Source organism: Astyanax mexicanus, chromosome 14 (assembly GCF_023375975.1).
Source record: "Astyanax mexicanus isolate ESR-SI-001 chromosome 14, AstMex3_surface, whole genome shotgun sequence".
Lineage (NCBI taxonomy): Eukaryota > Metazoa > Chordata > Actinopteri > Characiformes > Acestrorhamphidae > Astyanax > Astyanax mexicanus.
In genome coordinates this window covers 26,215,545-26,238,893 of record NC_064421.1, presented here as the reverse complement: position 1 = coordinate 26,238,893, position 23,349 = coordinate 26,215,545, and the positions used below count along the sequence as shown (strand labels likewise).

The following is a 23,349-nucleotide window of genomic DNA, read 5'->3' as shown; positions in this document are numbered from 1 at the left end:
CATATTGAATGTAGGCACATCTATATTAGAATACCACGTACTTAGGGTTCTGCAGATTCTGTAGATTTAACTACCCCAGCTTGTCATGAAGATAGCCTTGCTTTGCAGTTAAAGCCAATGCTTTCACCCTCTCCTTCTCCAAAAAACACAACAAAAAAACTCGGCATCTCAATCTTCTCCATCTAATTTTAAAGAGCAATATTTAAAACAGGGCATTGTGTCAGTCATTTTCTTTCAGTGAACACATTTTCCACAGCAGTGTGGCTACCATCACTGAAGCTGCTTTTCTACATTTATGACAAGCCCTACCCATCTCACTCGTTCAAGCATCAATAAACAGCCTGTTCAGTGAAGAGGGTCTTGACATTTCTGTTGTCAAGTAGCAAATTAGAACTTGATTACAAGTTGTAGCAGCAGCAGCATCATGACAAGCACATATGTTCACGCCTCCACATTACAGAATAAACCTGCATAAAAAACAGTCTTAGAGAGCACTACTGGTTTATTACAATTAATAAAACACCTCCCTTCTGACAGTATTTATATAATTAACTGATACTTTCACCTTTTTTGACCCTCAAAACGACTCAAAATGACACTATAATGCACAAAAAGAACAGCTCAATGGCAAAATTGAAAACAGACAGCACTGAGTAGATCCAATAGCCTTAAAAGACAAGCTCATGCTGCTTTATTATACTGCTTTAAAAACTGATCTGAAAGCACAGCTTCCCTGATAGCCTTCGCTGCAGGAACTGTCTTTTCTTTTTATACTAGGATTAAATTAGTTTATCAAAAGGATGTCTATTAGGGGCTCTGAGTGGGCCAGCAGGATAAGCACTGCCACTATGGCCACTATCAGGAGATCGCCGGTTTAAATCCTGTTCATGTAGCTTGCCATTAGCTGTCAGAGCCCTAAGAGAGCACAATTGGCCTTGCTCTCTCTGAGTGGGTAGATGGCGCTCTCTCCCCACATCACAAGGGTGTGAGCTGATGTATCGGAAACGAGTCATTGCGCTATGCTCCGAGTGTGCCGTGATGCTACTCGGCAATGCTCAATCCGCAGCAGTTTGAAAAGAGGCGGTGGCTGACTTCACATGTATCGGAGGAGGCACCGTCCTGGTGCTAAGGGCATCACAAGTGATAGGTGGAGTGCTAATGTGTGGGTTGGGTAATTGGCTGTGTAAATTGATGAGAAGATGGGGAAAAAAAATCTAAAATAAAATTATAAAAAAGGATGTCTGTAAAAAAAAGGATTACCATATCTTATAATAATCATGCAAATATATATTTTTTTTAATTGGTCAGAAATGCTAAGAAGATACTCAATGCTCTGTAACTTTCTCATTCTTGACAAAGAATTCTAACCACTAGCACAGGAATCAACATGACTAAAGTCTAAAAAATTATCTTTATTTATTGGTTTGGTCTGGCTCATATTGTCGCTGTCCAATGAAAAACAAGTATCTCCATTTATGTTTTTTTTTTTTTCATTTCCACATAATTTGAACACAATAACTGTCCCTTAAACTGTGTCACATTTCTTAATAGATGGACCAATTGAAAGTCGCCAAAATGTCCTGAAATAAACTCTCTTCACTTTCTATTGGTCCATTCATCAATAAATGTGACAGAATGTAACACAGTTTGTGTTCAAATTATGTTGTAAACTAAAAATCAACCAAAAAATGGATATACTGTTTTTTCATTGGACAGTTACAATATGAGAATGTATTTTAACAGGCTGGATAACCTGATTGGGTAAAATTAAACTGTTGACCCAATCCAAGCTTCCATCTCTCTCCTGTAAAGCTGCTAATCTAAACCCAACTGAGATGGTGATTTGGGATGAGCTGGACCACAGAATGAAGAAAAAGCAGAAACTTTTGTTTAGCACCTTTAGGAACTCCTTCAAGACAATGAGAAAACTATTCCAGATGACTCTCCCTCATAAAGACACTGAGAAATAAATACCAAGAGTGTGTAAATCTGCCCTCAAAGCATAAAGCATATTCTGTTTTTTTCAACACTTTTTGTTAACAGAGTAATTCTGCATTTGTTCATGTGGAGCTTTGATGTCTTTATTAAATTTACAATATTAAAAAAAAATAATAATAAAAAGAAAGAAAACGCATTGAATGAAAAGAGGCTCAGAAATTTGGTCTAACCATTTTTGCTCCATGTATATGCTGTGAACCCTTAAGTTCTACTGATCTAAATGTGAAAACTCAACTGCTCAACTTTTTTTCCCTGAATAGGTCATTGGCTGAAGCATCTCCCTCTGCAGCAGTGTGTCTTTGAGCTTTAAAATTAGCTGTGGAACACAAGGGCTGGTTCAGGCCAATCATGGTTCTCCCTGCAGCTCCACAGAACTCCAATCGTCTCTTTTTTTCTCTTTCTCTCAAAAGGTCACTCTTGACCTCCTGCTGAAAACTGTACCCTCATTATACTGGTCGGTTGCCAGAGAACCACAAAATGACAAACGGTTCTCTCAGTCTAGGTGTAATGGGAGTTTAGTATACTGTAAATGTGTGTGAGTGAAATGGTGTGGTGCAAAATAAACTACATACTCTCAAAAAAAATCCAATGTAAAATCCACTGCATTTGGATCCACCGGCATTTGGAAGATTTGGGCCTGTTAAAGTTAAAGTGTTAACGGGCATTCAGATGATACATTTTTAGCAGCCGCAAATTTGTAATGCCATTTCTGAACTTACATAATACACTTCATATATCCATGTAAAATGAAGTAAAAAAATATTGTGGCGATATAATCAGTCTCTGGTAGATATTTAATAGGAAATAAGACCGGTGAGAAAAATATTTTGTTTTAAACAGCAAAAAAAGTTGTACTCTGATATGATACTGTATTTTTCCCACTATTAATGAATGTCTATTAATGAAGGTCTATTTTTATACATAAGGCGCACCGAATTATAAGGCACATTTTAAGTGACAATAGTAAGGAACGTGTTGTCGCCATGTTTTCCTTCTAATTCAGCAGGTCTCGCAGCTAGGTGGTTAGTAAAGTTAAGTAAAGCTAATAAATAAAACTATAATTCTTAAAAAATAAACTTTTCTTTCGAAGTCAAACGAGCGGTGGATGTTAAACTACACAGATTTTTCTCCTGAAAACTGTTTATTTGGATGAATAAAACGCTTCTTTTTATTTACAGTACGCTTAGATTCCTGAATTTCTCCAGCACTAAGGCTGGAGCATTAGCATTAGCCGCTAGCCGCTAGCTAACCACCCAACAACATTACACTGAGTGTGCATTTAGTTTGTGCAAAAAGAGCATAAAATGGAATAGAACAATGTCACTGCTGAAAAAAATCCAACAGGAAACAAACATTAGAGAAGCCCAAGCACATAATACGTACAATACGCATGATATTATATAGTCAGAAGTTGGAAAATGAGGCCTAAGATGGCTATATTCCATAAAATCCTACTTTTGTTCATGGCACTGTTGTACACATCTAGGCACACTTGCAGTTACTCCAAAGCTGTTTTACCTTCTAAGTCACCCACATTCATCACCCAGATGCACTCATGGGGCAGCCATAGCCTAAAGGTTAGAGAAGTAGGCTCAGAACCAAAAGGTCATAGTTTAGTCCTCTCGACCAGCAGGAAATTGGTGTGGGGGAAATGATGGAACAGCGCTTTCTCCTCACTCCCTCAACATTAATGGCTAAAGTGCCCTTGAGTACCTCCCCTGGTGCTTAGGTGACTGTCTGCCGTTCCAGGTGTGTGTTATTACTACCCTCACACATCTGTGATTTGTGTGAGTGTGTGTGTGATGATGTACTCCTGTGGTACAAAGCTGTTTATTAGCAAGAACCTGCTGATTCAATACATATCATGATAAGGAGCTTGCAATTCAATACACTGCAGTATATTGCAATACTGCAAACAAGGCTATGTACTATTTAAATGTATAAAAACTGCAATAGCATTACAAAACAGTACAGTAACAGTAACAGTACAGTAACAGTACAGAATGTCTCAATTAAATAAAAATTGACACTAGCTAACACATTAGTAACTTTGTAACTAATGTCCCAATTAGGGGTGGGTATCTTTTTCAAATTTGGAGATTGGAGAGCAAGCGAGCAAGAAGGAGAGCGAGCGAGCGAACGAGAGCAAGTGTGTGCCAGGGTGCTGTGGCAGCTGTTTTGACTGCATAGCGTGCACGCTTATTTTAACTTATATTAAGAATTATAACTTAGTTATATTTAATAATGTCTTAACTAGTGTCAATTAATAATTTGTTAATGTGTTTATTACTGTACTGTTACTTTTGACACTTATTTTAAAATGTTACTAAAATATTTTTCCAATCAGAACAGTGGGATTTGAAGACAGAGTCTAACACTGCTGTCTATAGGTCATGGTTAAAACCCAACACAAAATTAACCATTATATTAAACTATTAATAAAATTTAAATAGTTTGACAGTATTGCAAAACATACTGTGAAATCAATCGATATATTATAGATACTGTGTTGCACGCCTATTCCATATCGACAACAATGTGTTTTTCCTTTCTTTTCCTTTCTATCTGTTGCACTTGTGTTTCAAAAAGGAGCTCATCCCTTAAAGCTGCAGTCCGTAAGATCTTTTTCTTTTAAATTGAAAATAATGTTCGTGAGTGGGGAGAGTGCAAAATATTACAATGAAGGGCATCAGTGTGCTTTTGCCACCATTCATGCAAAGCCACATTTATAAATAAACAAAAAAACAAGGGTGTCTGGACCATTTTCAAGCTAAAACAGCATTTGCTTGTTAATCCTCGCTAAAATGACCAGATTAATTCACTCTGAATAGAGACTGCAATAAAATGCATGTTATAAAAGTATTTTTATCATGATCTGTGCAATTCCATCCTTGCCAAGAACTTACAGACTAAAAAAACGATTGTCAGCAGATTTAAATGCCACACATTAAATGTTAAATAATATTAAAAAAGTATTAAAAAATTTCAAAATCATGATCTAACAGTATGTTACTAGTTACTCTAGGGGTTAGTTTACCTGGAACAAGGATACCTACAGTATATAGGTTGTGAGGTGTTATCTACTGACAGACCAGCATGCTCATGGCAAGGCGACATAAATTACCCAAGTTTGAGTGAGGCCTGATAGTGAGTGCCAGAACGATGGGATATTACATTTCCCAGAAGGCATTACTATCCACAGTGGACAGCAGTGGCAGCTTCTGGCTAGAATTGCTCATGCAACCAGACTCTGAAGTGACTCTGGAGAGTGGCAATGTAATCAAGGGTTCATCCACTGTAATTGTGCGTACAACATTTCTATTTAAAAAAAGGTAAAAATGGTGTGATAAAAAGGCAAATGTGTGAGTGTAAGTGGCTGTGCACGTAAAACCACATCTTTGACGTAGACGACTAATAGCCTTCTCTGAGAGGAGCCCATTTCTTGAATGCGTCACTGGATAAAGCAGAAGAGGTTGAGTCAGCACTTGGGCTAAAACAGGTAGGCTAAATGGACAGGCTATTATTTTCTGCTTCTGACATGACCTCCTATTTGACTGAACACCTCTGAACAGAAATCTGTGTATGAAATAGACTACAGTTACAGCCTAAACCACACTAAGAGCTACCACAGTCTTCAATGTAAGTACAGGCCACATTTACTTTTCCAGGCAAACTTGGTCATTTTAGCCACCACTAAACAAACAATGGAAATTTAAGATGACTGTAAACAACTGTATTTTTGTATTCACCAAAATAAACAGTTTTAGGAGATGTCCATGTGTAAATTAATGTCAAAAACTCATTTGACTTCAATATGACATAGATATCAAAGTTTTTACTTTAATAAAAACAACAATAATCCAATGTAACCTTTACACACATGGACAATGCTGTAGAACTCTGGCTGTGAGCATCTGTGAACAGAAAAGAGCTGCTCATCAAACTTAATCATTTTAAACATGATTCCTTTAGCTGACTGCTGTTGCTTCACTTTTGGTCGTAGTTAACATGGTCTTAGACCATGTGCTGTTCAGTCTGGTTAGTGGTGTTTGTTAGCTCTGCTACTCACTGTATCTAATCTTTCCTCCACATTTCTTACACATTCTACACATATTTACAGCAGAAACGATAAAATAAATCAGACTCCATACTGTACATGCCAAGTCTGTAGCCATCTCTGCTCCAGCTCTGGAGTTGAATGAGGCCATGCAGATTTAACTCACAAACTCGTTGCCGATCATGTATTTTGGTTGAAAATCGTGAAAAAAAAGGCATTATGGTATTTTTTTCTGTACAGTATTGCGATAAAATATTAATAATACAGGGCCAGAAACCTCTATCCAGTGTTTGGAAATTGGACTCCTTCAGCTATTTCACACATTTGCTCTCATTTATTACTTATTGAATTTTGGCCTTCTGCATGAACATAGTCAAAGTACTGCTGGGCGATTTTCACGATTAATTTGAATTACAGTTTTAATGCCATTTTTAAAATGGTAATCGCTTAATCGTGTAATTTTTCATCTTTACATACAGACATTTTTTTAAATCTAAAATATGCGAAAACGCTACTCAAGTCTTACCCTGGTTACCGGCACCTTCTACCAACAAGCAAGCACATATTTTCTGAACAAAGAAACAAGGCAAACACTCCAAACGCAGCCAAACACAGCCGAGGACTGTATGGAAAAACACTGGAAATATTACTTTAGCGGTGTGGAATTCATAATCCTACCGTTTCTAAAAACTGCAGCGTCAGTGCTGTATGGTGACCATCTGAGATGTATTGTCAAACAATAATGCGCACTCCTGTTTCTTTTACAGTAACTTTCTGTTAGTCTTTATTGCAGTCAGAAACTCGCGTTCTGAAGTTTAATCCACTGTCTGAGTTTCTCCGCGACTCTGCGGCTTATCAACGCATGAGCTTGTAAACAATGTTTTGATTCACTGATCACTGACTTGTGAATAGATTCACTCAGTGAGTCGACTCCTCACTCAACCCAAAGCATCTGAACACACTAAAGGAGAGATTAAAGTGAAACCAAAATAAAGGTAAACATAGTTTTGAACCATTTCTTTGTCATCTGTAGTTTGAATTTTAGTAGGAGGAAAAAAAACGAATCGAAATTGAAAATCTGTTTTTTTTTGTAAAATAATCTAGATTTTTTTTTGGCCATAATCGCCCAGCTCTAAGTCAAAGAAAAGATTTTAGAGAGAGGCAACAATAATCTTGTATATGTGTGTGGCAACTTGAGTGCTTTGTTTTCATTGATTAAATGACTGATTCACTACGACTGTACAATGATGAGGATATTGGACTTTTCACAATGATGCCACATCCGTTTATTCAGGCCTTACTGGCAAGTATGAACATGAGCATACAGGCTCTAAATGTGAATAAAGCAAATGCCAAACAACTACCAATAACAGTTTTGAGTGTGAAAAAGACTTGAGCAGTTTAAATTGGCCAAAAACAAAAAGACAACTATTACATTACATAAAATAATAACCACAATAAAGAGATGAATTATGCAACTGCTTGTCTGTATAACATTTGACAACAATAAGATATAAAAGGAGGAGTAGTCCTTAAAAGCAGAATTTAGGAGTACAATATTTAAACATGATTTCCTGCAAAGGCCTTGTTGGAATGGAGAAAAAAACATGGGTGCCCCGCCATTTCAGACTGAACTAACGGCATTTAAAGAGACGTCCTCCTCTCCAGAAGCCTTGTGGCATACCATTTGTGTCTAAAAAATTAAGAGAACATGACATGCATGCTCTACAGCGCTTATTCCTATTGACATGTGCAGAGAGCAGGAGCCCGCGGTCTGCTATGAATGCAATCTGTTGTCACTCGTGGTTCTGCTCTTTCAAAAAAACACACACATCTTAAATCTAGAGCCATATTTATTATTTTTCTATTAATTTACCAAATTCTGCAAACTACCCCTATCATTTTCATTATGGTTGGATTTTATTTTTCCCACATTCAAGTTTTGACCGAAACAAAATAATATGAAGCTGAACACAAACATGTTTCCCATTTCCTTCTTTTCCCCCACTTAAAAAAGAACATAGCCTATATGTATTTTCCACTTGCTTTTTAAAGAAAAGGTATTTACAAAAGTTCAGTTACAAAATATTCAAAACATTTTTAACATCCCAACAGACAAGCCAACAACACCAACAAACCAACACATTTACCTCAGTAGTGCTAGTCAAATTTACGCAGAAAAAGGCAGACATTTTGTAAACAACTACTAAGGCAATATTACTATACTAGCCCTGTACAGCTTTGGGAAAAGGTAGGAAACTCAGTAAAGGTATGCTGAGCATGAAAAATGATGCATAACACAGTATTGAATTTAATTTATGCAAATAAATCGAACACATAAACTTAAAGATGCTGCCTCTTTCCCACACCTCCCTTGTCTTGTACACAGCACTGCTCCAACACATAATATTGCCTGAGTAACACTGCAAATAAATGTGTCACTGTTCAGTATTAGTTTTTATATTTTTATCTTATTCAGCCCAACACTGCCCTTTTCAGTTGAATATTTTCCATGTCCAAGAATTCTTATATCCCTTTAGTATCCTCAATATCTCAGAAATCCAAAGACCAGATCACTCTCATGCTTAAAACATAAGCTCAAATATTAAAAACAACTTAACAATCTTAAGCAAACATTGCTACTACTGAACCAAATATTAAAGCATTGCAACACAAAAAGCCTGACTATTAATTATGGCAAAGGAACATCAATTTGAGAGCTCTGTCTCATCCTGTCTAAGATGGCTATGCTGGATTTGGTGAATTCAGCTCAGGCCACCAATCAAAGAAGGCCAAAGCTACTGGCTAGGAGTACCGTCATTAAAAATAAGCCCTGCTTTAAACCTAAGTGTGTAAGCAGTGTCAGTCTGATTGGTCATGATTTAGCATAAAACCAATTCTGCCATTCTGAGTAATCCTGGGATAATTCCTTCAACCCCAGTTTGACACAGGTCAAGGGGCAAGCTCTCTCTCGATCCTTTAGGTTGAAAACAGAAAACAAAATAGCTACAACATGCTACATCTGAATGAGTAGTGAGTGAATCAGTGTAGATGAAGTCAGCCATTATACCAGTGTGTGCTGGTGCTCCGAGCCCTGCTCATCTATGCGAATGCTTGAGCGAACAAGCACTCATCCACAACACACAGCCAGCATCATGTGATTCACCTAGTGCCTCAAGACTCCATGTCCTCACTCAGCTTGGCTTGGCTTTTCAATAGACACACAGTATGGACAAGATAGTAGTAATAAGCCTATAGTGCTAATTTATATATTTTGACTGCAGTACCTAGTACAATACAGTATATTAAAAATTCATTAGTAAATCTATATTCTGACATATACTGGGCAGTGAAATTTAATACTCTGGAATTTGAGCACTGAAAAATTCCATGCCATACTATAAGCCCAAGCAGTTTGTCTTGTAATCTATTAGCCTAAAACCATCTACACAATTTAGACTACTAATTAGGTAACTAAAGGCCATCTATGGCGTCACATCAATGTCAAAAGTCAAGGGCGCAAAAATACTAGGTAAAAAAATTAACCAGTGAATTCTAACATTTTGCATGTGTAAATTAACTTCTCGTGAGCGCAAATGTGAAACTAGCGAGCAAAAAAAGGGAATTGTGTGTGCACTGAAGAAAATGTTGCACTCGAGCTTCATTTTTCTCCTCTCGGGCGCTTTTTTTTCCTCGCGGGCTGTGTGAATTACCTGCAACCATTGTTGAATAGCCCACCTCTACTCTCCCATAGCTTTCTAAGATCCAGTATTTTGTGCACTTTGCCCAAACAGGCTTTTAGACTGGGTGATACAGGGCATGGTTTGCCCCTGCAGATAAATCGTTTTTCCACCATTATCCAGGCTCAAAGTTGCACCACACTTCTTTGGTAGAATCCGGAGAGCCCTGACATTTAAAACGAAGCATTCAGAATTTAAAAACTGCACCAGAAGTTTATTAAAAGTCACTGTTTACATACCATGGCGTAGGTAAATCTCTGGGCGCTGCCATCTTAAATTTAAATCACAATAAGTCAACCGTCAAGCACGTATAGTAAAAAAAACTTTATAAGCAATGTTTATGTAATTAGTTGTTTGTTGTTGTTCTTTGCATTCTGATATCGACAGTTACCAGATATTTTTAGCAACAGCTGGAATTCAGCCATTTCCAAGGAATTAATTTTGCAATCTGCTCAACTACCCTACCTATTCGTTCTTGCACAAGACATGTCCGGTATCATCCAGTCTAAAAGCCTGTTTGGGCAAAGTGCACAAAATACTGGATCTCAGAGGTGGGCTATTCAACAAAGGTAAGTACTTTTTAATCACATTTTATTACACCCAAAGTCCATTTCATGCTGGAGTTCTCCTTTAAGCTATACCCACCTTTAGTATCAAAAATCCCCAGAAACACTTATATTTCAACCTGACATATTAATATTGCCAGAGTAGAGATCAAAACAATTATATAGTAAACAGTTTTTTGGGAAATCCTTACACTTTCTTGCACTCTTTGTTGCAGCATGGTAAAATATCACTAGTCTAGGATCAGTTAGACGTTTTTTTTCCTATTTTCTATGCAATTTTCTCCTAAATGCATTCATACAACGCAAGAGTGGCCATCACTGAGGGGCAAAAGAAACAGATAGCGGAGGCAGATGCCTAAAATTGAGAACGCATGGCATACTATTTTCTTAAGTGACGGCAAGATGGGTAATTTTGGAGAATTGCAGAGAGGAGACCGAGAGTCTTGACTTCCTTATTACCGCCTTGTGGCACAATATCCTGTTTTTCACGAATAAACAATGGCATTACAAATATGCTGAGAGAAATTGGCCTACACAATGATGCTGAAAGGAGAAGAAATGATTAGCTTATGACAAAGCTGCGATTAGTTTATTATGGGGAGCAACCACACTGTTATTTCTTATATACTGACAAGTATCAAGTCCCATGACTTTTGCCATGTCCATTGGAGGCTAAGATTGAAAGAACTGACCTGTGGAATATTTATGTGTGGCCTCCTGGACTGAATGTGGGTGTGATTTTTGATTTTAGCAAGAGGTACTTGTCTGTTTGCGTGGACAAATCTAGCCAGACCCTGCTGGTCACAATCATTACAAAAACCACTGCTCTGTCTCCACTGTAGTTCAAATGCCTTCTGTGATGTATTCCGGGTACATATGTGAAACTGTGGACAGAAAAATGTTAAATTCCCCAAATAAAAATTCAGAAACTCAATGTCCCATCTATCTGGCACCCACTATTAGGTCCCACTCAAACGTGCATAATTCACGTTGCCCTGCCATGAGCACGATGGTCAGCATTCAGCCTCACTCACAACACATCACTTATAACAGTGTGAGTTTTTTTAAACCTTTTCCAACATAACATTAGCAGATACTAGCATTATTCTTTCAAAGGTACTAGGAATGTAACAAAGCATCATCACCTGACAATGGCAGCCCCTCACAAGCCAAAAGGAATGACAGATTTCCAATAATGTAGTTAATTGAAAAGGTACAATGCTTTGACTTTAAAATACAGCCAAATTTAAGCAAAAAGTCACCAAAAATGAAAATAATTTAGTAAAGATACACAAAACCATATTTAATTAAGAGTAATGAATTACATTTACTTTCTTGCAGTCTGCTCAGACAATGAAAACTTTACTCTAGTTTGCCTAAATAAACAAGTGATTAATTGAATTAATTAATTAATTGATTAATTAATTAACCAATTATAACAGTACAGGGAGCATATGTAAGCAGTAAGGTTTTCATTGTTTACTTCACTTAAAAACTAAAAAGAAAAAAAAAAAGTCTCCTTATTTTTTGTCATTCCAAATTTGTTTCAAATATTGTGAGAAAATATGATCATAAATCCAGAATTGCGAATTCAGAATTGTGAATCCAATCAAATTGTAAGTACGGCGCATCGTAACTCCCCTAAAAGATACTCATGTACTCACATTTAAACATGTATACATTAAGGATTTCTGTTTTTAAAACTATTACACTCATGCAGTAATGAACATTGACACCATTCAAAAGTATCGAGACACCAGGTCATTCACAGTTTGAATCAAAATTAAAAGATATTTTAAAAAATGATCCTGTTTTATCCTGTTTATCCTGCTTTTGTTGGAGTAGCTCTCTCTACTATCTAGAAAAGGCTTTCTTCTACATTAAGAGGCATTACAGTGACGTTTTGACTGCATTTAGCCCCAAGAGCATTTATGAGGTTACGTTGTTGGACAATTTCGCACTTTAGCACTGCTAACATAATATCAGCAGAAAGTAGCATTAATTTAGTGTTATTTTAGAGATGGTACAGCCTTCATAGCAAGGTTTCATAACCAAAAAAAACGCATCCAAGAATATCCAAGAAAACAAACATGTCAAAATATTTCCTAAATAAAAGACTATGCTTTTTTAAAAATCCACTGCTATCTCCTGTTCTAATGGCTGGGAAATTTAAATTGCTGCCACTCTGCCCTCATCCCGGGGCAGACCTGAGATTACACCTTACACAGCACTCTGACCAATATCCATCCAGGGCCAGCCGTCTAAGCTGAGCCTTTCTCCCTGCAAGAAAAGCTTCCCCAGCATGATGACCCAGCACCTTTCAGCCTCTCCTCTTGCCTCACAGCGGCTTACGTTGTTCTCTTCCTGACCACAGATGCTGACTAACCCAAGCTGCTCTGTCTGGCTGGGTACAGTCAATGACGGGGTACAGGAGAAAGCTGGAGCTACCTTAGGAAGGACAAGGATGTGAAACTGTAGAAAAACAGGCCGAAGATCATGTGTCTCTGGCGTGGCTCTAACAGAAGACAGCATAGTAAGTGACTTCATAAAGCAGGAGTGGCTCCGGGGGCTGTTGTGAGTAATGGGCTTATCTAATCACTGCACGCTTCATCCTTCTTCAGACTAAATTACGTAAGGATGTGAGCCACACAGTTTGTACAGTTTATGCTCCCTCCCAACTTTCCAAGTCACTGGACATACCCACCCAGATTCCAAAGACTTAGGCCTGCTGAAAGTATGCAGTAACAAGCACAGAAACAGCCTGAATCATGGCTTAAGTACAGACTGAATACAATCAATTTTATTAATAACAATAGTTAATGTTTCTGATGGCTTACATCTTCTAATAATCTACTGCATTCCTGTACAGACAGTTTAGATATATTTTTTAAACCAAACTGGTTTTATTACACATTTTTGGTTCATACATAGATATGGACTTAATATAATATAAAGCCTATTTTTCCACAAGAGGCCATTCTCCAAATACTATAAAAAAAAGAGTGTTCCTATTTTTAATAGTGGTGCAGAAAAAAAAACGATTTGAGCTCGAATCACGTTTCTAACATTGAACGATTTACAATCGATTCTCATTTCCAAAAAATAGATTTTTTTTTTCTACTGTCGCGCGGAGCTCGGCTACTGTCGCGCGGAGCTCGGCTACTGTCGCGCGGAGCTCGGCTACTGTCGCGCGGAGCTCGGCTACTGTCGCGCGGAGCTCGGCTACTGTCGCGCGGAGCTCGGCTACTGTCGCGCGGAGCTCGGCTACTGTCGCGCGGAGCTCGGCTACTGTCGCGCGGAGCTCGGCTACTGTTAAAGAGCTTCGCAGGACAGTAGACATATTTCGCAAGTAGTGTTTGTTGTTGCGCCGCTAAAGTATTGAGAATGAAGAAAAAGAAATCCAACCGATTTGAAAGAATCTGAAAAAAATCTAATCATGACCCCAAGAATCAATTCTGAATCGAATTGTGGGATTCCCAAAGATTCACAGCCCTAATTTTTAACTATGACATAAAAGAAACAATATAAACTAAAGGACCACATGCATGAAAAATGCCTACAGAAGTCCAATTTCAAAACACTGGAGAGTGCTGACTGGTAAAGCTCACATAGGTTGCCAGGTTGAGAACACTGAGCCTACATAAAAGAACGCAACACAAGTTCAAGAATGTGCAATGGCAATGTAAAATCACATCTGCAGCTAATAAGTTAAAGTTTCAGCTCCTGTTCTATTATTTATGTCAATCTGTCTGCTGCGGAAGTGGTAAAAAAAAAAAAGAAATGATCCATTCTACTTATTAGTTGTATCTAAAAGCAATTCACTTTAGCATAAACTAAGCAGAGGTTCAGTGCTTACACAATTAGCCATATCAGCAACTGTCTTGTAGTCTTTCTGGGCTCTAAGCTGTCTCTATCTATCAAAAGCTTTGCCTAAATGTTCTTGCGTATTACTATGTCCCTGGACAGGGAGTTTCAGAAAGATGCAGAGTTGGCAGCACACTGTGTTTCCCTGATATTGTGCTCCATACCTGGCAACATGGGGTGTAGAAATAGGACTCAAACTCAAACTAATTTCCAGTCTGTTACAGATTAAACTGGTTGAAGAGCTGCTGTTAAGAGATGCTGGTACCTAAGCTTGTAAGTAGGGGTGGGAATCTTTTACTATCTCACGATTCGATTCGATTCCGATTTTGGGGGCCACGATTCGATTCAAAATCGATTTTTGATTCAAAACGATTTGATTTATAAAAATTTATTGAAAACTTATTGAAAAAAAAGCCTCCAAAATATACACTGGTCCTGGAGAAGGTAATGTGTTACAAAAACAATAAAATGTGCAGGAATGTGGGTCTTCAGTGACAGAGGAATCACTGGGATATCACAATGACGTTAATGAACAATAAATAAATAATAAATAACACTGCTTTATTATAAGGCTACTAGCGGTGGTGTGTAGGTGACGCTGCTGGGCTGATGTGATGATAGCAGTGGAGCGCTAAAGTTCAGGAGCAGCTGCTGATTAACTAGTTAATTTTAGGCCGTTGTATTTCTTCAGAAAGGGGGCAGGAGGTGGAGAAATTAATTCATATTGTCCATTCCTTAATTCCTCTGTGATGGGGAGCTGAAATTAGCTCTGATTAGCTTATTGTTATTTTTCCGTTCCGCCTTAAATGCTGCAGCCCGCTGCCACCTGTAGCGTTATTTAAGGTGGAACTGGAAAGTTAGCTAGTTAGCTAGCTAACAGAAACTGAAACTAACTACTAGCAATCTTTTTTATGCTTGTTATGAAGCATTCTGCCATAAAACATTAAAACTACACGTTAATCTAAGGTAATATAGTGCTTGTTCTGCCATCTTACCGGTGATTCTCATACACCTACGCTCTGTGTGGGTCTGACGGTAAGTTCAAACTGCAGCGGCCACGGTCGCTTTGGGCAGTGGGAGGCGGAGCGAAAAACGCTTCGTGCCGCTGCAGTGTGAACTTACCGTGAGGGGTAGGGCCAAGGGAAGAAATGGGATTGGACCTTAGAATCGATTTTGGGACATTTTAAATCGATTCTGAATCGTAGTAAATGAGAATCAAGATTCTTATGTGAATCGATTTTTTGGCACACCTCTACTTGTAAGCATGTTTAACTGAGACTGAGTTAAAAATTGAGACACAAATGGTAAAAAAAAAAAAATGTACATCTTCTAACAACTAAAAATGATTCAAGCCTCATTTTTTTCATTGTGTTCTATACCTGACAAACACTGGGTGCAGAAATAGGACTCAAACTAACTTGAACTAATTTCTGGTCTGTAACAGATAGTACTAGTTAAAAAGCTGCAGTTAAAAGATGCCGGTGCTTAATCTTAGCGTGTTTAACTGTAGCCAGAAATTGAGAGGAAAAAAACATAAAACTTGTCATTTTTAGAGAGCCCTGCCCTTCTAAGCACATCCTCTACTATTAACATTCAATATTGACCTCCTTGCCTCACTGCCTGCGTGCCAAACCCTTTAATTACGCCACTGATAAACCACAATCACACCCTACAAAGGCATCTCAATCTGGATTTTTCCTGCAGTAGTGGTCACTGAACACACTAAACACCTTTTAACTCCATCATTATACCTTTCAGCTAACGATGTTGAAACATTATGTGGAAATTACATGATTACCTGTGAACCCAGGCTTGATTTCCCCAAGGCATATTAGCACAATAATGATTCTCCAAATGGTCAAGTGAACATCACTCTGAACATACACTGAACTCTCTCACTCCATCTACCAGTTAGGAGGATATTAATACCACAATGCTACTGTGAAAGGAGGCCCTGTTAATTGACAATTTATAATGACAAAAAGTCTGAAATTCAAAGCAAACTTTTAAGGCAAGCTAAAGAACAAAGCACTAAACTATAGGATATGTGTGTAGGTCCCTCTGTAATAAATACAACTTTGGAAAAATTAAGAGACCACTTCAGTTTCTAAATAAGATTCTCTGATTTTCCTATTTATAGGTATATGTTTGAGTAAAATGAACATTGTTGTTTTATTCTATAAACTACAGACAACATTTAGAGCATTTATTTGCAGAAAATGAGAAATGGTTAAAATAACAAAATAGATGGGGAGCTTTCATACCTCAAAGCAAAGAAAACAAGTTCATATTCATAACGTTTTAAGAGTTCAGAAATCAATATTTGGTGGAATAACCCTGGTTCTCCTCCACCAGTCTTACACACTGCTTTTGGATAACTTTATGCCACTCCTGTTGCAAAAATTCAAGCAGTTCAGCTTGGTTTGGTGGCTTGTGATCATCCATATTCATCTAGGAAAAATACCATCATTAAGTGGTCTCTTATTTTTTTCCAGAGCTGCATGTTGGATGTTTGTCAGTTTTGTCAGTCGCTTTTCTGTCTGCATGGACAATTTAAGCCAGATGCAACTGGTCACAATCATTACCATCTACTGTGCTGTCCATGTGCGTGGTAATGCCTTCTATGATTTATTCCTATTAACAAATAATATTTAATTGGCTAAACAACCTGCTACCAGGTTGCCTTGAGCATGCTGGCCAGTGTTTAACATCAATCACGAGGGAACACATCTTATCTCCTGAGATAACATTTCATGACCAATTTGCATACTGCTATCCCATTACTTCTGGCATGTCAGTGCACATAAATAATCAATAACAACCTCAAGGTTCTCATTAACATATACGTCATCACAACATAAATGTTCTAACCAACAGTTTCAGCCTATGCTGAGCCGAGCATTGCACATAGTTCTCTTGTAAAAGGATAACAAGTCTAAACTTATCCCAAAAATTTTCCCTGATAGTCGATGAGTTCTTGTTTTCCCAAGTACCAAAAACAAAAGCAGGATTAGTTTCAGGCTCTGAGAGCCACAGCCATTCTTTTCCTGTCAAGTGAAGGTCGCTGACTCGGCCTCCTGTGCAGCGAGAGTAGCACAATACTGCAAAATAAGTGGCCTACTACTGCTTGGAATAAACCCTGCTGAACTGGAGCAAAACATTCGCACGTACACGCATTCAAGGCTTTTCAGAATGCTTTACGATGCAGAGCACAGTTAGCACTTATCACACATTATACCTGAGCTCTGCAACTGCAAAAAGCAATGCATAATACTTTCTCTACAAACCATATAATTAAATGTTTATGAGGTAAGCACAGTTATTCAAAGTGGTGTAATCTGTATTCAGTTTAACAGGAATCAAGACAACTAAACAATGCTAATTTATCTTAGGTTTAAGCGGTCTTTCACAATAATCACATAACTAGATTTCCTATTCCCACAATTATGTAAAAATTCTTAATACAATGACCATTCAAACCATTCTGAATGACTTGAATTGAATTGTCTTCAATACGATTGCCATCTCATAGGTATCTTAATCTGAAATAAAACAGCAATGGAGAGAATACCATTTTCAGGTCTACTTAAATGCTACAGGCACATAGCAAGTGATAACCTGCTCTGGCTTGTCCAGGAAGTGATACCATGTTGAAGACTTTAAGATTAAAATGCAAATGTATAACAGTACTGCAATGACTGCTCACCTGTAGTACTTAACAGTGAGAGAAGAAGCGCAACATTTTTTTTTTTTACAGAAAATATCTAGGATAATTACAAGATGTCTACAGGAATGGTTCTCAAAGGTCTTCACTCTCAAAACAGCTGTGCTACAATTATTTATATCAGTTTCACAGTAGAACCCCGTGGAACACCTCAAGATATGCTAAACCAACAGGCAACCAAATGATATCCAACTTTTCTTCAGTATTATTAGTTATTAATTATTAGAATAATTAGCCTAGGAATCAAGGGGATGTCATGTAGACAACAATGCTCATTGCATTGTGTTATTGTTGTTTGTCTTAGCCTTAAGCTAACAACACTGATCAAAAACAATAACATCCTACCATGCTAGCTTGCAGAGTGCAAAAAGCATGCAGGCAAGCTACTTACAGTTGGTGAAGAAACACTTGCACATATGTTCAGATTAATAGTAGCTAGGTCGTACCCTTTGTAGCTTTTTTGGTATTCTGAAATACAGCACTTTTAGCTGATGCTCCCAACAGGCTTACAATGCTAGGGGAATAGGGAAATAGCATTGTCCATGCAAATACATTTTAAAGTAGCTCCACACCTCATCAGTAGATTTCCGAGAGCACCTAGTACCTTGAGGTAGCTCTTTTGAAATTAAGTCACAATAAGTCGATTAACGAGCATAAGCTTTGGACTTGATATAACACTGTGGACCATCTCCAGCAGATAACATGACTCTCCAAACGATTACTGTTTGTGGAAACTTCACACTAGACCTCAAGCAGCTTGGATTGGTTGATGATGGTTTGTAGAGCTGTCATCTGCTGGTGTGGATCCACTGTGTTACATCAAGTCTAAAGCCAGCACAGTGTTTTCGCAGAAAATCTCTGATGACAACTTGTATGGAGATGAGGATTTCGATTTCCAGAAGGTCTTGGCATACTGCCCACACTGCCAGAAGTACCAATTGGTCTTATATAATGGTTTTTGGGTTTTCATCAGCAATAAAAACAAATAAACTTTTTAATGATATTCTAATCTCTTGAGATGCACCTGTACATGTATTTATATATTTTGGCACATTTCATGCCTTCTCATTAGTTATATACCTCAAATACAGCTCTGTAAAAAAACAAGAGACCGCATAAAAAAAAATATTAGTTTCTTTGATCTTACCAAATTTAAAACCTCTGGAATAAAATCAAGAGGAAGATGGATGATCACAAGCCATCAAACAAAGCTGAACTGCTTGAACTGTTGCACCAGTAGTGGCATAAAGTTATCCAAAAGCAGTGGAAAAAGACTGGTGGAGGAGAACATGCCAAGATGCATGAAAACTGTGATTAAAAACCAGGGTCATTCCACTCTGCTCTGCATATTATTTGTTATTTCGGCCATTTCTCATTTTCTACAAATACATGCTCTGAATATAGTGAACATATTGAAATAATGAAATAGTGTCTGTAGTTTATAGAATAAAACAGCAATGTTCATTTAACTCAAACATATACCTATAAATAGCAAAATCAGAGAAACTGATTCAGAAACTGAAGTGGTCTCAGATTTTCTGCAGAGCTGTATGTTCAATTAAAAACTGGACACACATATTGCCTTTTTGCTGGGTAGGTAAAACAACATTATATAGTAATGCTAAATGCCACATATTCATATTTCTTAAGAAGCAGTAAAAAAAACGAGCTAGCTTAAATCTCTCATACGCTACCACAACATTTAGCGAGCTTAGCTAATAGCTTTAGGCAGAAAACATGTACATTTAGCTTGTAGCTAGTTTAAAAAAACACCTGCAGCCAACAGCTGGATATTTAGCTAGTTAAGCTAGTTAGGTTAACTACTTACTGTACTGACAGCCAGTCCTTTAAAGCGTTACAGTTGAGTTAGCGCAGGCGTGTCCAAACTACGGCCCGTGGGCCATTTGCGGCCCGTTTCCTTTTTTGGAGCAGCCAGCGAGGTATTTTAGAAATAGAATGAAAGTTGGCCCGCTGTTAAGCAAGTTTTTATAATGTTCAAGTTATAAATTACTCAAATTAATATTCAAAGTTTGAAGGCTAGGTGTCAGAAACAGGCAAAAGAGTCTAAAAGCGGAGAGGGTGCGCATTTCTAGCGCAGAAAAACGGGCCAAAGAGTCTAAACGCGGAGATAGTGCGCATTTCTACCGCAGAAAAACGGGCCAAAGAGTCTACAAGCGGAGAGAGTGCGCAGTTTTAGCGCAGAAAAAGGGAAAATGAGTCTTAAAGTTGCCGTAATTAAGGAGTTTGATATTAAGAGACATCATGAAAAGAAACATCAATTTTAAATCTTAGTTTACACAACACTGTCAAAGATAAAGATAGTAAGTCAAGTAAAATGGTGTGTACATGAAAGTAATCAGGAAAATGTATTATTTAAAGTGGTATATTTCATTATTTGTTTTATTACAGAGTCTTTGGCCCGTGACTTCAAATATATATTCTCCTTCTGGCCCCCAACAAAAAAAGTTTGGACACCCCTGAGTTAGCGTTAAAAAGCTAACCCGTTAGTTAGCGTTAATACGAAAATAAACATTTAGCCAAGAAACCCAAGGTACTCACCTAACGTTCAGAGAAGCGGTCCGAGTTTGGCTGAACTTCCCGAGCTACAAACTGGCTGTGTGTGTTTGAGTGCGTAGCCCTCCACAGATTATTGCCAAAAGAGACTGGAGCTCAGCCAGTTAAGAGCAGCTTGGCTAGCTAAGCTACAGTGCAGCGGCCAGCTAGACTGCTAGCTAAACATGTAGCGTTAGGGTGGATGGACATTTTAGCTAGCGAATAAACCTCGCACAGACTGCGGGGAGGCATTGTCCGCCTTGACAGGTCCTGACCTCACGGAGACCATCTGAATTATGACCTGCAGAGGGTTTAGAGAAGACAACAAAAAGAAAAGGCAACAGCTCAGCGTAAACAACAGCACTGTTCAGCCCCAGCTAATAACGTTACCACACAAATCCGTTAACGCCGTTAACAGCTAACGTTAGCTTAGCTAGTTAACCGAGGTTTCGTTAGCTAACTAACTATTACTCCTTAGCAACGGTATTAACCAGCTATACTATAGGTTAGCTTAGCGAATTCGCTAACTGCCAGCTGTTAACGGCTCATTTCTCGTCTGTCTTTTCTCAGAAAGCATCTAAAATCAGACGCAAAATAACGTCAGATCAGTCCTGTATTAGCGAAGCTGCAAAACAAACATGACTAGAGAGCGATAACAACACTGTCATCTGAATTACTAACCTACCAGTCTATTTAGCTTAAATAAGCCCATCAAGCTGAAGCTCTGCTCTGCTGTGCTGTGCTGCGTTGTGCTGCTGCTGGAGAACTGGATGTGCAGCGCAGCAGAGGATATTTTTATCGCACCAGACAGAAAAAAACAACATACCTGTTAATGGAACGCATCTGTAAAACACACACCTAAATAGTTAACTAACCTACCCACTCCCGAGCTAATAAAACGCCCACGTCTTAATAACTCAGCCACGAGTCGTCATATTTACCCCAGGTCTCCGTGTAGTTGTGAAGAATCAGCTGATTTGTCCGATTTGTTGTGAAGACGCCATTAGTCTGAGCGTTTCCTACTTCAGGGCTTTAAACGGAGCGCCTCAGCAAACCGAGCCAACAGCTCCACTCACCGGATTAAACGCGACACTACTCGAGCGGGTTACATCACGGGCTCTGTGGCGAGACGCAGCATATGTCCCTGCAGTCTGTCACACTAATGCACTAATAATGCGCTCATATGGGCTGTGAGAGAGGTCCAGAAAAAGAAGAAGAAGAGTGGAGAAAGTGCAAGAAGTGTACGCGATGTGCAGGGTTGCCAGGTCCAACAAAAACGTCCAGCCCAAAAGTCAGTTTACCACCCGCCCTTCAGAAGCTTAAACTAGCCCAACATATCTGTCTGTCACACGTGTGAAGCAAATGGCAAAACGACTATGAGTGTACGACTTAATATTTTGTTTATAAGGGAATTTTTATTAGTATTGATATTTATCTTAGTCATTAACAATATTGTGACATTGGTGTTTTTATACATTATATACATTAGTTCTGTTATAACAGTTTTATATTCCAGTCAAGAACATTTATTTGTAACATAAGTAGAAACTGTATTTTATTTACTTATTTCTCTTTTTGCCCCTCCTAAACTCTCTTCTTTCCTCTTTAACTTTTTTTTTCATCGCCTTGTGATTTCCGGTTAGATTGTGATCTCTCTCACTCTCACTTTCACACTCACTTTCTCTCTCACTCACTCACTATCTCTTTCTCTTTCTTTCTCTCTCTCTCTCGTATGTTTTTATGTTCTCCTGCTTCTTATAATTGTAATCAATCTTCCAAGGACTTAACATCCAAGTCAACAACCAGTTTTTTTATTTTTTTTTAGGCGACCGCGGTAATTTTTTAAAAGTAGCCCAAAAAAAAAAACGCATCCCACCACCCCTGAATTTACACCCAATTTGGCGGGAACACCGCGAGACTGGCAACTCTGGTGATGTGGTAAAGTTTTCCCAATCACCAAAACCCCGCCGGGAGGATCCACCGTTGGAGAGAGGAGGGTTCATTTTTCTCAGAGAAACCTGTAGAATGCAAAATAAAATATATGTATGTATAAATTATAGAACTTCGCCAATTTTACTAATACTTTCCAGTAATATTTGTTTGTAATAACCTAGGTTAAATCATAATATACTACTGTGGTTTTGTTGTTTAAGTGTATTTGTGCTAATTTACCCCCACCAGAAAGAATGGAGTCTCTGGGGGTGGGGCTTGGGCTTTAAATGTTCCGGGCCTTCAGGGGCTGGGTGCTTTTTCTCCCCAGTCTGTGTTATACCAACGTGCTGACGTGCTAACTAATAGAAGTGGGAGAGTTTTGTTAAGTTAAGAGCAGCCTTGTGGCTGTCCATGCACATTGTCTTCTAAATACATAGGAACCGTATGTACCATTCGTCTCTTTTAATATTTTTTTCAGTGCTTTTGTTTGTTACCACCCAATCTCAACTACACCTTATGGTCCACTTCACTCCCAGAGACCTAGCTATTTAGCCTCACATAAACCCGAAATCCCCAAGCGGGATAGCAACAACATTAAAGTGTAAGAAATAAATGAGCTGTGATGTATGCTCTAAACTGACTCAGAGAGCAATGGGTTTACAATTATTTACAATGCACATATACTTTACAATAGGAAATGGGATATATAAGGCATGTTCTCTCAATAGTATAATTTTTTACGGTGAGTGCTTCAAACTTAAATAAAAAAAGCCACACACACTAAAACATATTTTTAACACAAACTTACACTGCAACCTAACTCCAACTTAAAGTTTGTTATTGATTAAATAATAATCAGTGACAGCCCCAAGGCATTATGGGAGCACTTTCATGTCACAACATCACCATGTCACT

General features: G+C 38.2%; 1 protein-coding gene across 3 annotated transcripts in view; it reads right to left on the bottom strand.

The window, feature by feature from the left end:
* Window positions 1-21,642, bottom strand: part of rnf144aa (ring finger protein 144aa) — a 65,607-nt gene extending 43,965 nt beyond the window's left edge. The window contains exons 1-3 of one of the 3 annotated variants that reach the window (XM_007252199.4): window positions 21,444-21,638; window positions 21,188-21,268; window positions 20,509-20,803 (exon numbers count right to left, since the gene is read on the bottom strand). The gene's annotated coding sequence lies outside the window, so the exon portion shown is untranslated. Of the gene's footprint in view, window positions 1-20,508; window positions 20,804-21,187; window positions 21,269-21,443 lie in introns of all 3 variants that reach the window. The other 2 variants (XM_015606607.3, XM_022672843.2) reach the window with 2 other exon arrangements.
* Between the last annotated feature and the right edge of the window lie 1,707 nt (window positions 21,643-23,349).